Genomic DNA, 14,864 nt, shown 5'->3' on the forward strand with positions numbered 1-14,864 from the left:
AGGTCCAGAGGTTACAGATCACTTTATTTTTTTTCTCTCTGGGCTGCAGTTTCCCCGGACGATCGCGGAGCATTCCCGCCAATTGACTTTGCTTTAGCGAGACACTATTGGATGTGACGGGGAAGATGGAGCAACACAAGCACCGTGAGACGATGTCACACATCATTACACTCAGCCTGTGATGTGCCGTTGGGTGATAGCGTCTTTGAAGCTTCACTTTTGACAACAGTGAATCTCACCCACCCGAGTCCACTGGGAGTGAATTTGCCAAGTGATATCAGAGCGTTTTCCTGCAGGCACCTCCAGGAGCAAGGAACACACACTGGGGCTACTCAACAGTCAAGAGTGAGAAGTCAGCTCATGCCTCTCGCCCTTGGGGGGGCCACTGGGGAATTGGTTTTGTCATCAGCACTTGTTTGGTTGTATCCCCCCCCCCCCCGCGCCCCCCCCCAGTTTGACACGGTTCCTTCGCTTTTGCAATGTCGACAACCCGGTCAGTCCCCAGTCCTCTCTTCAACCCCCTCCCCACCCTGACACTGTGATTTGTCAGAAGCTGCAACTCCCAAGGTCCCGCCCCCGCGGTAAGAAATAAGGAGCAACTCGCGATGAATTTTTAAAGAACAGTGTGCAACAGCAAAGACCACGTTCAGCTCTCTCTCTCTCTCTCTCTCTCTATCGTGTCGTAAGTGGGTTTTATCTCTTTTTATCCCCCTTCAAACTCGGCTTTCTGGTGTTGCTCGGCTATTAAAGAGAACCATAAATTGGATATTAGAGAAGCAATAGCAACGGCTGGCTGTGTAGGAGAGGGAATAACTCAATATCAGTAATAAACAGTCAAACTGGCGATTGAGCCATATCAATCCATAACAGGGTCTGGGAACCCCAAAATGGAATTCCAACACATCCAGAATGTTAACTTCCAAGTCCTTTTGGTTTTGCAGTTTTCCGTTCAGGAATGGGATGTCAGACTCTCGCCTCAGTGTGTGCTATCGGCCGAGTGTGCGTGAAAGCGGTCACTTGGTTGGAAGCAACTTCTTGACCTTTCCGCCTTTGTCATCGTGAGAAACGTTGGTGTAACGTGTCCCATTCTGTGAGACACGGGCACCCATATTAGAGTGGACGGTTGGAATGGGGTGTCCATCGTTTCAGGAGAAATATGTCTTTAGAGTAAATCTTTGAAGTGTATGTTAGTCCTCATGTATGTCAACCCCGTTATTAAGTTTACTTGAAGTTCTCTTGAGATGAAATGAAAATTATAGCAATCCCTTCCTCAATGGGTTCATTGAAAAGATGTGGTGTTTTCAAGTTGTTTAGGATTGCACAATTTCAAACGCCTATTCTGAGTGAGGGTCACCGGACCCGAAACATTAACTCTGATTTCTCTGCACAGATGTTGCCAGACCTGCTGAGCTTTCTTCCGGCAACTTCTGGTTTGGTTTAACCAGCCTTCTGTTTTGGTTTCATGGTCTTCTGCGCCGCTAATGGAATAGAAAGTGAATGTTCCCTCTGAATTGTAGCCTCCGGCGTCCATCCCAGGATTTCAGCAGCGCTCAGTTGGCCATTGGTGCCCGGTGGTTCACACCGTGATGCTGTTCCCCTCAGCAACCTCTCTGGTTGAAGAGAGAGAGAGAGAGAGAGAAAACAATTTGGGAAAGATGTAAGTGAGAGTGAAAGGTAAGAGCTCCGAGCTGGAGCCCCGAGGAAGGGAAGAAAATGAGTGAGAAAGCAGGAAGGATGGGAGAGACTGAGCGCCAAGAGATGAGATACCGCTGAGGAGGAAGACCAGGAGGAGAAGTTGGGACTGAGCTTAAAGGCGAAAGAACCAGAGGGGAAGAAATCAAACAGGTAAACTGTGTGTACACCTTTGTGTTGGAGAGATAGAGATCATCGGGAATAAGATCAAATGATCAAAAGAGTGGGAGAGTTGGGTGCGATAATGGATAGGGGCAACTTAACAAAATCTGGAGTTTTCTCAGTCAGCCTGACATTGTTAGGGAATGACACTGCAACTCCCCATTTCCGTGGTCAGTCAATGAATGTGCTAATGACAGCGTTTCACTTCTGTGTATATGATTCATGAGCTAGTCTGTTTCAAACTAACGTGGAGATTTAATTAGTAAGAATCAAAACAAAACTAAATCAATCCGAAGCAATAAATCTGCAAACTGGGAATTTAATGAACAGCAAGAGATTGGGCCAACCTTTAAAATAATGCGCTTGACATCTTCCTGTCTCTACATTTTTTCTATTTTTAGAAAAGCTGTTTAAATATTCAACACCCCCACATTGTTGGGGATTGTAAATTCCTAATTACATCAGGTCCCAATTCTCAATAAATATAAAATGACGTGCAATCAAAAGCACCCTGAGGGTTCAAATTAGAACATAGTTCTCTGCAAATTTAGATTTTAATGTTGACTCCCTGTCTTGGTGATTAGCTGCTCCCTCCCAAGTGCTGTTGATTTTCTGTTCTCATTGTGCTGCTCAGCAATCTGTGCTCCCTCTGCCTCTCCTTTCCCTCAGTTTGATCTTTTTCCTTCCTTACCATTCACAACCCATTACAAACTTCTATTATTTGTGATCCTCACCTGCTTCTCAATTTCACAATCACTTCTTGACGCACCCACCCCCCAACCCCACCCCCTCCCCCCCCCCCCCCCCAACCAATTCTTGGTTAAATTCTAATATGTACTTTTTCATTTTAAAATAAAGTTGGATTCTTGGAACCACCACCACACTCCTGCCTCTCACAAATCTTCAGTAATATGTTTGATGTATAGATACAGTAAGAACTGTGTGCTGAAGAGCTGTGCAACTAATTCTTACGTCGCTCTATACCATCCAAGGCAAAGCAGCCTGTTTAATTAGAAACTGATACATCACCTTCAACATATACTCCCTTCATCACTGCACACAGAACAATGAACCGCTGCAGTAACTCAACAAGGTTCTTTCAACAGCACTTTCCAAAACTCATAACCTCCACCGACTAGAAGGATAAGGGCAGTAGATATATGGGAATACCACATTCTTCAAGGTGCCCTCCAAGTCAAACACTACCTGATGGGACTATGTCAACATCTCTTTGCTTTGGTTGGGCCAAAATCTTGGAATTCCCTTCCTTACTGAACTGTGTGTGCACCCACCTCATATTCCTCCTCAGTATTCAAGAATTACCACTTGCCCGAAGAAAATTAAGGATGGTCAAAAAATGTTGGCTTAGCCACTGCAGACCATCCTATGAATGAATAAAGAGTCAAAAAAATCACATGATTCTATTCCCAGTGTCATGTGATTTTTGACATTGTCCATCCTCGTCCAACACCAGCACCTCCACATAATGAATAAAAAAACTGTCTTGTCTCTGTTCAACTTTGAGAATGAATTCCAGAATTGGAGTTCAGTCTGATATATCACAATGTATCAGTGTAAATACATTTATGTTTTTAATTAGTTTTGATAGGTGAGGCAAGTTAATGTTTGGGGAATAGTTAACAATGATACTTGTTAACAATTAGCACTACATTTTGTGAAGATATTTGTGAGTATTAAACTTAAGTGATACAGATTAAAAGACAAGCTGAAACACAGAGATTTACATAATAGGAGGACTTTTCAGAAATTAACATGAGGAGATCAGTCCCACTGAATTTTCTGTTCATTAAATAAAATGGGAATCCAGTCAAATGTTTTGCTGACTAAGTTCAACTAAATATAAGCTTTTCTGATGAAGAATATTTCCAGTTTTTATAAACCTTGAAAATGTGAGAGTTAACTTGACCAGGTTCTTTTTAGGATCTAAAATCAGATTTGATCTTCAAAGGACAATTACCAAAATACTTTGTTTTTATTTATTCATGGGGTAAAGGCATCACTGGCTGGACCGGAACTTATTGTCCATCCATAGTTTTTCAGAGGGTGGTTAGGAGTCAACCACATTGCTGTGGGTTTGGAGTCACATGTAGGCCAGATGAGGTAAGGACGGCAGATTTTCTTCCCTAAAGGGACATTAGTGAACCATATGGGTTTTTCGTGACAACTGGAAATGGTTTCATGAATCATTACACTCTCATTTCCAGACTACTACTGAATTTAAATACTACCATCTGCCATGTAGGATTTGAACACAGAACACTACCTGGGTCTTTGAATTAATAGCCTAATGATGATACCACTAGGCCATTGCCTACCATGTAAATTCTAAGCATTTTATTTTTTTAAAACTCAATGATTTCGGCAGGAAGCATGCTTAGAAGAAGTCTTAATGCTTATTTTTAAAGAAAAGGATGCAACAATTGAAAGCTTTGGGTTGAGATGCAGTTAAAATCCTTTCAATAAAAGTCCACCTTGCGTTATTCACAATGGAACCAGAAAATTAGCACATAAATAGTTTGCTCAATGGTTAAAAACCAGATATCTGAGACATAAGGCTTGAACTTGAGCACAGATCTTGCCTTGTCAGTGACTGGGGAGGATTTCTTCAGTTTCAGTTTTTCTATATTTTGTGAAATGTTGGCCCATTTGAAGGGTAAAAATACCAAGAAAGGCAAAAGAGGAGTAAACAAGAAAGTGAGGGGAAAGTATGAGGGGAGTGCTACATTTATTATCCAAAGGGCAGTAATAGGTATTATAGAAATACAGTATAGGATCATACAGTACAGTAGAGGCCCTTTGGCATATCAACTCTGTACTGCCAAAAATATACCAGCACCAACACTAGACCTTAAATGTTATGACACCTCAAGTGCTCATCCAAGTACTTTTTCAAAGTTGTGAGGTTTCCTACCTCAACTATTCTCCCAGGCAGTGTATTCCAGACCTTCATCACTGGGTGAAACAGTCTTTTTTTTGTTCTCAAATTCCTTCTAAATCTCCTGACATTTACTTTAAAATTATTTCCCTTGTTATTGGCTCTTTGACTAAGAGGAACAGATGCTTTCTATTTATTCTGTCTATGCTCCTCATAATCTTATGCATCTCAATCAGGTATTCCTCAATCTTCTTTGCACCAAATAAAACAATGTCTTTGTTGTTGAAATGCTCCAGCCCAGGCAACATCCTCGTGAATCTCCATTGCACCCTCTAGTGCAATCACATCCTTTCTATAGTGGTGACTAGAACTGCACTCAGTACTCCAAATTTGACCTATAACTCCGAAACTGTGGACCACTGATCAAATGTCGTATTGTATAAAGAATCTCTTGTGCTTAAGTAAAAATCATAATTGTGAAGAATAATAGATGGTAAATTTACAACATCTTGATCATTGTTGTTCCTCAATCAACAATACAAAATCAGATTATCCAGCTTTGTCCATTGTTTGCAGACATTGCTTAGTGTAAACTGGTTGCCACAAGAGAACAATGACTGCTTTGAAACATTGCAATTTTTCTTTAATTGATTTAAATATGTGAATGGCCCAGATCTTCCTATGGCTGTATCATTGTTTCTGAAATATAGATAGGAGTTGCACAATGGGTCCATGTGGATCCCACATCATGCAGACTCTGAAGGAAGTACCTGGGAAGTTGAAGATTCTAATGGGCAATTCCCCTATTTCTGGAACTCTCTAAAATCAGAGAATTTGGAGGACTCCACTGAAACTAAGTAAATGGTTACTCAGGAAAGGTTAGATTCAGCTCCTCAGTTTTTAGATCAGAGTGGTGCTGGAAAAGCACAGCAGGTCAGGTAGCATCCGAGGAGCAGGAAAATCGACGTTTCGGGCAAAAGTCTTTCATCAGGAATGGAGCTCCTTAGCTCCTCAGTAACAGTTAAACTGACCTCCAACTTACCTCACACATCATCAATTTACGCCTCCTCTAGAATTCTTGCAGGGCCTGAGTCAGCACCCCTCCCACTGGGACTCAACACTCCCTCAGGACTGGAACACCTCTACTCTGACTTACCCCAACACTTACCCTCTGGCACTGGACATGACTTCCACTGGTCCAGACCAAACCCCTCTTGCCCATTCTGGATCTGATACCTCTATGCCACAGTCAGATCTAACTCACCCAAAAGCACCATCATTCCCTCCCTCACAGACCTCATTGATCTTATATCTGGCTTCCCATCCTCCTCTGGGAGCTGGCCCTTCCTTCACAGTCCCATCTTTCTGCTCCCCCCCCAGCCCATCCCCACTGGATCCAGTAAATCCCACTCATACATATCTACCCTGAATATTATGTTACTTACCTGAACCCCATGCCACCTTATTCCCTGGTACGCAACTTATCTGACACCCACCCCATCTGGCACCGTTCTTACCTGGCACCCTGCCCTATTGGCACTCTACCCTCTCAGCACCCTTACGTGATACTTAGCTTACATGCTTACAATTTGGAAGTTATTAAAGTAGTTGCCTGTACTGCTGGATCTTTATCTTACAGGATATAGCAACAGAATACCATGGAAAAAGGAATGTGATTGATCTTCCCCTGACAGTTCGACAGTCCAGGGGCCTGCTGGAATGCAAGTACAGCTCTTTATTGTTTAAGGAGCTGGAATCTTCCGTTCGGAATGTGGAGCTCTTCTGTGCCATGAAAATAAAGGAGGCAGAGTGGCAATCTGAATGAGACTGCAATTCCTCACAAATTCCAGACCAATACTTTCTGGGCTCTCTATCTGAGAATATCATTTAAAGATAACAGCTTGAGATCACAACTCACTAAAGGAATTATTCTTCCAATTTCCAGGGAGTTCTGACTTGCTGAACCTCTCTGAGAAATGTCTGGAAACTTTATTCCCCTGCCCCCGGAACCCTCCTCAAAAGACTCTGAAAAAATGTTGGAAATGTCGGACAGTTCTGATGTACTTACCTGAATAGTCACCCACATACAGTCTCCCAATCCCTCCTGATAAGCCAGTAGGGTGGCACCGTAGCTCAGTGGTTAGCACTGCAGCTTCACAGTGCCAGGGTCCCAGGTTCGATTCCAGCCTTCGATTCCATTCTCCCCGTGTCTGCGTGGGTTTCCTCTGGGTGCTCAGGTTTCCTCCCACAGTCCAAAGATATGCAGGTTAGGTGAATTGGCCATGCTAAATTGCCCGTTGTGTTAGGTGCATTAGTCAGAGGGAAATGGGATTGGGTGGATTACTCTGCGGAGGGTCGGTGTGGACTTGTTGGGCCGAAGGGCCTATTTCCACACTGTAGGGAATCTAATCTAATCCACTCCTGACCATACTACCTCCCAAACACCTGTGTAGCTCCCAACTAAAAATGTCTATCCCCTCACCACCCTACTATTTACTCAACTGGACCTGCCTAACCTCTAACCTGGTAAAAACAATAACTGCAGATGCTGGAAAGCAAATACTGGATTAGTGGTGCTGGAAGAGCACAGCAGTTCAGGCAGCATCCAACGAGCAGCGAAGTCGACGTTTCGGGCAAAAGCCCCTGATTCCTGATGAAGGGCTTTTGCCCGAAACGTCGATTTCGCTGCTCGTTGGATGCTGCCTGAACTGCTGTGCTCTTCCAGCACCACTAATCCAGTATAACCTCTAACCTGACTATTCCACTGATTTATCTCAATTATCCAACCACCCACTTCGTCCCCCGACCCAGCTGACACACTTACACACCTACCATCTCACCTATGTTACAGATCTGTCCATTTACTCATTTACCTGACCAACATACCACTCCACCACCCTGCACACTTATTCATTGATTCATTCACTAACTTTCAAACTAGACTCCTGAATTTGCCATATGGCAGCTGGTGATGCCATTAGAGGGCATGTCTGCCATGTCTGCCCCTTGACTCAGCAATTGAATGTCTCAAAAGATGTGGCATTTCAAATTTCCATTCAACTTAATAGACTTTAAGATGATGATACAGAAGGCTGTAAGTATGACAAAGTCAAGTCAACTGATTGCAGAAATGTCGATCATGAGAGGCTGAGAATAGAACTTGGGGAAATAAAGTAAAACCATGGCAAACAACAACAAGAAGGACTTAAAATGGTGTTCAACTAAATGCTGGAAAAATATATCCTGCTAAAGGAAAATAAAGGTGACTGTGCACCTGATGAAGGAGTGGCGCTCCGAAAGCTAGTGTGCTTCCAATGAAACCTGTTGGACTATAACCTGGTGTTGTGTGATTTTTAACTTTGTCCACCCCAGTCCAACACCGGCATTTTCAAATCATAAAGTACATAGACAGCAAGGGAGTGCATAATAACAAAGTATGAAGAATTTACAATTAGAAAGGCAAAGAGGAACTCCAAGTTAAATTATAAAGCAACATAAAACAAAATAATAAAATGTTTTGTACGTACAACCGTTAAGAAAAGAAGGCTGCAATTGGAACAGGACCAGTAAAGGATAGACTGGAAAATGTTAAAGAGGTTAAAGATGTGGTACAGCAACAATATTAAATAATATTTAATTTGAGCATATATAAGGTAAAGGGAACAGGTGGACGTGCCATTAATTGATAAGATTATTAAATTAATTGCTCTACCTAATCGTTAAAATGAATGATATACTTCCTTGGACAAGTTGTCATCATTCTGAACAATTGTGAACACGTCACGACTTTCAATACTGCAGTCCTTCGCAGATAGCTTCAATGTTTTGTAGCATTTTCTGTGTCATCCTCTGAAATGCTGGCAATTTGTGAATTGAGAAATGAACCTGCACGGTAGATACTGTTTAGCCGTTGAGGAATCCAGTCCACAGGTGCTGGTTTTGCAGGATTTTTGAAATCATGTTGATTTGGCTTTATAAAGGACAATAATATTTGTTTGACAGATTGAATTCAGAAAATGTCGTGAAGGCATTGCTCGTAGAAATCTCCTGCACACTTGTACATAACTGATACATGCAGCACTCCTCAATACAGTACATTATGGGAGTGTAGGCAATACAACCACTTTGTATACAAAGAGGTTTGTTGATCTGCAGAGGTCTTTGCTATCAAATCCTTGATTCTGTAGCTTATAGAATGCTGAACTGACAGAGTGATTGACTGTTTAATCACCCCCTGAGAGTGGTGACTGCTCAGATATGGGGAATGCTCCACATATATTATAGAGTATTTCTTTCAACCTGTGTGGGAGGTGGAATATTTGTTTGGCCAGATTTGGTTGATGTATGAGTCTCGCTTTATTGTCAAATGATTCAAAGAGACCAAGAGTGGCTTGCAGAGTGGGCAACAAAACTGCAGTTATCTACCCATGCCAAATTATGCATGTTATGGGGGACTGTTTCACTTTTGAACAGAAGTGGAACAGGTTAAAAATAGTAAAGGAATAATGATATAATTCCAATTTAGGATTCTGTGTGACTTGGAAAAGAAATTGCGGGGTGGTAGTACTCTCTGGTCTGATGTCCTTGTCCTTTTAGGTGATAGCGACCATGGGTTTGGAAGATACTACGGGCTTGGCGATTTGCAATATCTTGTATATGGTACATAAGATATCATATCATTGTGTTGTGTTCCTGAACATACAATTAGCACCACATTTGCAGATTAGTAGGTAGTGAAATTCTAAAACAAGTTAACTTAACAGAAAATCTGATATTTTGCTGTAAGAGAGCAATGTACCCTTTGTCTAACAACACAGGTACATGGACTTCTCATGACTCCGGGGCCTCTGCTGTCATCCTGATCCATGGTTCAATAGCATTCTTGACCCTTATCACAACCTGAAGAGATTTCATCCGACAATGGTCCACATTGAGAGGAGTAGCCCTTAGGTGTAGCAAAGCAATAAACTTTAAACAAAGTGGGAGAGGGGTTCAATTGACAGGAATTTAAAAATCAGAAAGAAATGTGATAATTGAACAGCAAGGGAATGAAGAGTTGACTGATAATCAAAGTGTGTCCCACAGAGTACACAGAGCAGTCAGCAGAAATTAGAACCAAGAGAGAGCAATAATGATTTTTAAAAATGTCTCAGCTTAATGCTCTTTTATCTGAATGCATGCCACATTTATAATGAGGTACGTGAGTTGACAGCACAAATAGAAATGAATGAACATGAGGTGACAGAGAGTTGGAATATGTGGGCCTTTTCAGGTTGAAAGACTTAATTAATGGAGTGCTTCAAGAATCAGTCCTTGGGCCTCAATTATTTATGATCTATGTTAAAGACTTGGAGGAGGAGCAGAGTGTAATATATACAAATTTGCTGATGATATAAAAATAAATGGGGACATGTGGTGATGGTGGTATAAGGAATCTGGAAAGGAATATCGATAGAGTGAGTAGTGGCAAAATACTTTCAGAGTTTAAAGTAGGAAAGTGTAAGGCTGTGTATTTTGGAAGAAAGAATCAAAAGGCAGACTTTTATTTAAATAAAGAGGGAGTCTAAAATAATCAGATTTTGATCTGAGGGCGTCTTGCGTTACATTCCAGCCACAGTAGAATTGGAGAAGGTAAAGAAGGGATATGATGGACACTAAAGATCTGGGACAGAGACAGCTGTGCTCGCAGGATGAAGATAAGGATATTGAGCAGGAGGAATGTCACCTTCTACATGATACAGTGCTAAAGCACTGTGTGCATAAAGCCAACAAGACTTAATTGAAACCCACTTTCAGTGGATCTGAGCTGGGAAAGGATATAATTCGTTGACTGGAAATTTGTTGCTACTCCTAAAGTCAAGCAGTTACTGTTTAGTCCCAAAGCAAATTAGCTTTTTTGTTCGTTCTTTCTTAACCTTTCCTGTTGTTTAATAAAAGTTAATATTAACAGCTGTTTGCATGCTTCACAACATGTGAACATTACACATTCAACAATGACAACATGTTATGACACAACTGATATAACAGAAAGAATAACATTTCTACAGGTTGGTATCCAACATTGTACGGTTGTGAAGACGGCTATGTTCAGGAGCTTCATTCTTGCCAGCACAGCTATAATGATAGTCAATCAGAAAACCGATGATTTAAAGTGTCAATATATTTACAGATTAGATATTCTACTGCATTGAATTGCCACCCATGGCCCCTCTGTGCCTTTGGAAGGTTGTCATTTTCTTCAATTTCACACTACATCGAGGTAAAGTCCAGGGATCCACAGCTTGGGTGGAAGGAACCTGCCTTATAATGGGACCTACCATTCTTGAAGTTAGGGTAAGTGACATCTCACGATGCAGGCTCGCCCTCCTCAGCTGCAACTTCCACAGGTCTCAGGGTTGTGCCCAAACTGGAGATGGAGAGCCTACAAACCTCTGAAGTATCTTAAGAAGAGAATCCTGGAAGACAATGGACTTCAGTAAGGCATTCGACAAGGTTTCCCATGGGACACAGGTTAGCAAAGTTAGATCTCATGGAATACAGGGAGAACTAGCCATTTAGATACAGAACTGGCTCAAAGACAGAAGACAGAGAGTGGTGATGATGGTTGTTTTTAGACTGGAGGCCTGTGACCAGAGGTGTGCCACAGGGATCGGTGCTGGGTCCACTGCTTTTCATCATTTATATAAATGATTTGGATATGAGCATAAGAGGTAGGGTTAATAACTTTGTAGATGATATCAAAGTTGGAGGTATAGTGGACAGCAAAGAAGGTTACCTCAGATTACAATGGGATCTTGATCAGATGGGCCAATGGGCTGAGGAATTGCAGATGGAGTTTAATTTAGATAACTGTGAGATGCTGCATTTTGGAAAAGCAAATCTGAGCAGGACTTATACACTTAATGGTAAGGTCCTGGTGAGTGTTGCTGAACAAAGAGACCGTGGAGTGCAGGTTCATAGCTCCTTTAAAGTAGAGTCACAGGAAGATAGGATAGTGAAGAAGGTGTTTGATATGCTTTCCTTTATTGGTCAGAGTATTGAGTATAGAAGTTGGGAGCTGAAAAAGCGCAGCAATGTCGATTGTCCTGTTCCTTGGATGCTGCCTGCCCTGCTGCACTTTTCCAGCAACACATTTTCAGCTCTGATCTCCAGCATCTGCAGTCCTCACTTTCTCCTATAGAAGTTGGGAGGTCATGTTACAGCTGTACAAGGACAGTGTATAGGCCATTTTTGGAATATTGCATGCAAATCTGATCTCCTTCCTATCAGAAGGATGTTGTAAAACTTGAAAGGGTTCAGTAAAGCTTGACAAGGATGTTGCTAGGGTTGGAGGATTTGAGCTATAGGGAGAGCTTGAATAGACCAGGACTGTCTTCCCTGGAGCATCAGAGGCTGAGGGGTGACCTTAAAGAGGTTTATAAAATCATGAGAGACATGGATAGGTTAAATAGACAAAGTCTCTTCCCTGGGATGGGGGAGTCCAGAACTAGAGGGCATAGGTTTAGGGTGAGAGGGGAAAGATAGAAAAGAGACCTAAGGGGCAACTTTTTCACACAGAAGGTGGTACATGAATGGAATGAGCTGCCAGAGGAAGTGGTAGAGGCTGGTACAATTGTAACATTTAGAAGGCATCTGGAAGGGTATATGAATAGGCAGGAATATGGGCCGGATGCTGGCAGGTGGGACTAGATTGAGTTGAGATATCTGGTTGGCATGGACGAGTTGGACCGAAGGGTCTATTTCCATGCTGTACATCTCTATTACTCTATGACAATGTATGGTTCCTTCAGTATGTGGGCACCTATAGGCAGTACCCTGTCTCCTTGAGAATTAGGGGCATTGGAGTGAAGTCAAAGTCCCCCATCCCATTGAAGCTGAGCATTCATGAAGTTATTAATGGCCAACACAATGGGCTCTCTCCTAGCTGGGACTGAGCAGATACCTTCACTGCAATAGTTCTCTGAAGGCAGGTACATCTTCCTGAGCCAGCTGCAGACATGTGGCAGTGATGTGTTCAGCAGATAGCAGTCTCAAGTCAAATCTATTGAACCCTCCAATTCAGCTGGTGGAGAGTGCGGGAGGCACCCTTGCAGGTACATCCTCTGAGGGATCTGTGTCTTGTTCCTCAGAGATAGAGGAGCACCTGGTGTCTGGAGGATCATTTTTCATGGGTGGAGGCTGTGCAACTGAATGCTTTTGCTGCTGAAGATGAGAAAGTGTGAGTCACAGAATCAGAGTGGGAGCTTAATCATTTCAAGAATACATTCACAGTGATGGTGAGAGAGCAGCACAGTATAAAGCAATGAAGATTACTTGATTGATGGGATATGGAGATCTTGACATTACCTCAGGGTTGATCATGGCCTGCTCTCGTGGACTGGATGAGCAGCATTGGGGGAATAAGAGCCTTGGTGCAAGGTGAGGGCAGTAGCAGAGCTAGAGTGTAAGATTACAGAGAGAAAAATGTTGCACGTACCCTGGTGGAGTGGAAAGTCAATGGACTTTCTTGTGATTTGGAGGTGCCAGTGTTGAACGGTAGTGGACAACATTAAAAATCACACAACACCAGGTTATAGTCCAACAGGTTTATTTGGAAGCACTGCCTTTCTGACCGCTGCTCCTTCATCAGGTGGTTATCTGACACCAACATATTGAAGACAGTTCTTCACTATATGAAATAGTGCACTGCATGAGTTTAAATATGGCACCCATGCCATGAACATCACTAGGTCCTGGCAGCAATGACTGCTTCCATCTCTGCATTTTTAAATTCATTTATAGGAAATAGATGTCACTGGCTGGTCCAGAATTAATTGCCCATCCATAGTTGTCCTTGAGATAGTGTTGGTGAGCTGCCTTCTTGAACTGTTACAGTCCATGTGCTGTAGGTAGACCAGAACACCAGTAGCCACAGAATTCCAAGATTTTGACACAGTAATATTGAAGGAACTGAGATTACATTTACAAGTCCAGATGGTGAGTTGCTTGGAGGGGAACTTGCATGTTCCTATGTATTCACTCCCCTGTCCTTCTCAATGGAGCAGGTAATGGGCTTTGAAGTTGTTGTCTTGGTGAATTTGTGCAGTGCATCTTTTGTATGCTGCAGCTACTAAGCACCATTGATGGGAGGAGTCAGCATTTATGGATATATTGCCAATCAAGTGGACTGCTTTGTTCTGGATAGTGGAAAGTTTGTTGAGTGTTGTCAGAGTAACGCTTATCCAGGTAAGTGGGGGTATTCCATCATACTCCTGACTTTGGTGATTCAGGAGGTGAGTTAATCACTGCAGGATTATTAGCCTTTGACTTGCTCTTATAGCCACTGTATTTATTAAGTTTCTGGTCAATGGTCACCTCCAGGATGTTGACAGTGGGGGATTCAGCGATAGTAAATCCATTGAATATGAAGCGATAATTGTTATATCCTTTCTTGTTGGAAATTGTCATTGCTGGCACTTGTATGGCACAGGCAATACTTGCCACTTGTCCAAGTTTTATTATCCAAGTCTTGCTGCATTTGAACATGGAATGCTTCAGTATCTGAGTCACAAATGGTGCAAAATATTATGCAATCATCAACGAGCATCCCCATTTCTGGCCTTATGATGGAGGCATGAACATTGATGAAACAGCTGAAGGTGTTTGGGCCAAAAACATGACCCTGAGGAACACTGACATAATGTACGGCAGCTGAGATGACTGGCTTCCAACAGTCACAAGCATTTTATTTTGTTTCTGATGTGCAAGAGCACTTGGTAAGCACAAGAGTGTGCGAGAGTGGTGTTGAGATGTATAGTTATGGATATGATTATCAAGATTTACGAGAAAAGAGTTACCAGCGCTCATAAAATCGCTATGAAACCCTCTGATTTTAACATTTAGCAGCAATATTAAAAATGTCTGTTCTTTATGTTCTGCAAAAGAATATTGAATACAAGTACTTGTTTATCTTTAACAGTTATGCCTCTTAAGCGAGTATATCTATGTGTGGCCAAAAATATCTGAGAGTGTCTGATATCTCACGGATTGTGTCTTCTCTGATAGCCTTCCAAAGTGTCTTCAGTCATGGGTCATTAACCATTTCTCCCATTTAAACTGGCCAAACTGCTTCAAA

At 42.2% G+C, this 14,864-nt stretch overlaps 1 protein-coding gene across 4 annotated transcripts in view; it reads left to right on the forward strand.

The window, feature by feature from the left end:
- Positions 1–14,864, forward strand: part of LOC140478848 (neuropeptide Y receptor type 1-like) — a 45,843-nt gene that overhangs the window by 619 nt on the left and 30,360 nt on the right. For 2 of the 4 annotated variants that reach the window (XM_072572388.1, XM_072572654.1), the window contains exons 2-3: positions 50–682; positions 1,391–1,845. The gene's annotated coding sequence lies outside the window, so the exon portion shown is untranslated. Of the gene's footprint in view, positions 1–49; positions 683–717; positions 1,846–14,864 lie in introns of those variants that run through there. The other 2 variants (XM_072572563.1, XM_072572478.1) reach the window with 2 other exon arrangements.

This window comes from Chiloscyllium punctatum, chromosome 1 (assembly GCF_047496795.1).
Source record: "Chiloscyllium punctatum isolate Juve2018m chromosome 1, sChiPun1.3, whole genome shotgun sequence".
NCBI lineage: Eukaryota > Metazoa > Chordata > Chondrichthyes > Orectolobiformes > Hemiscylliidae > Chiloscyllium > Chiloscyllium punctatum.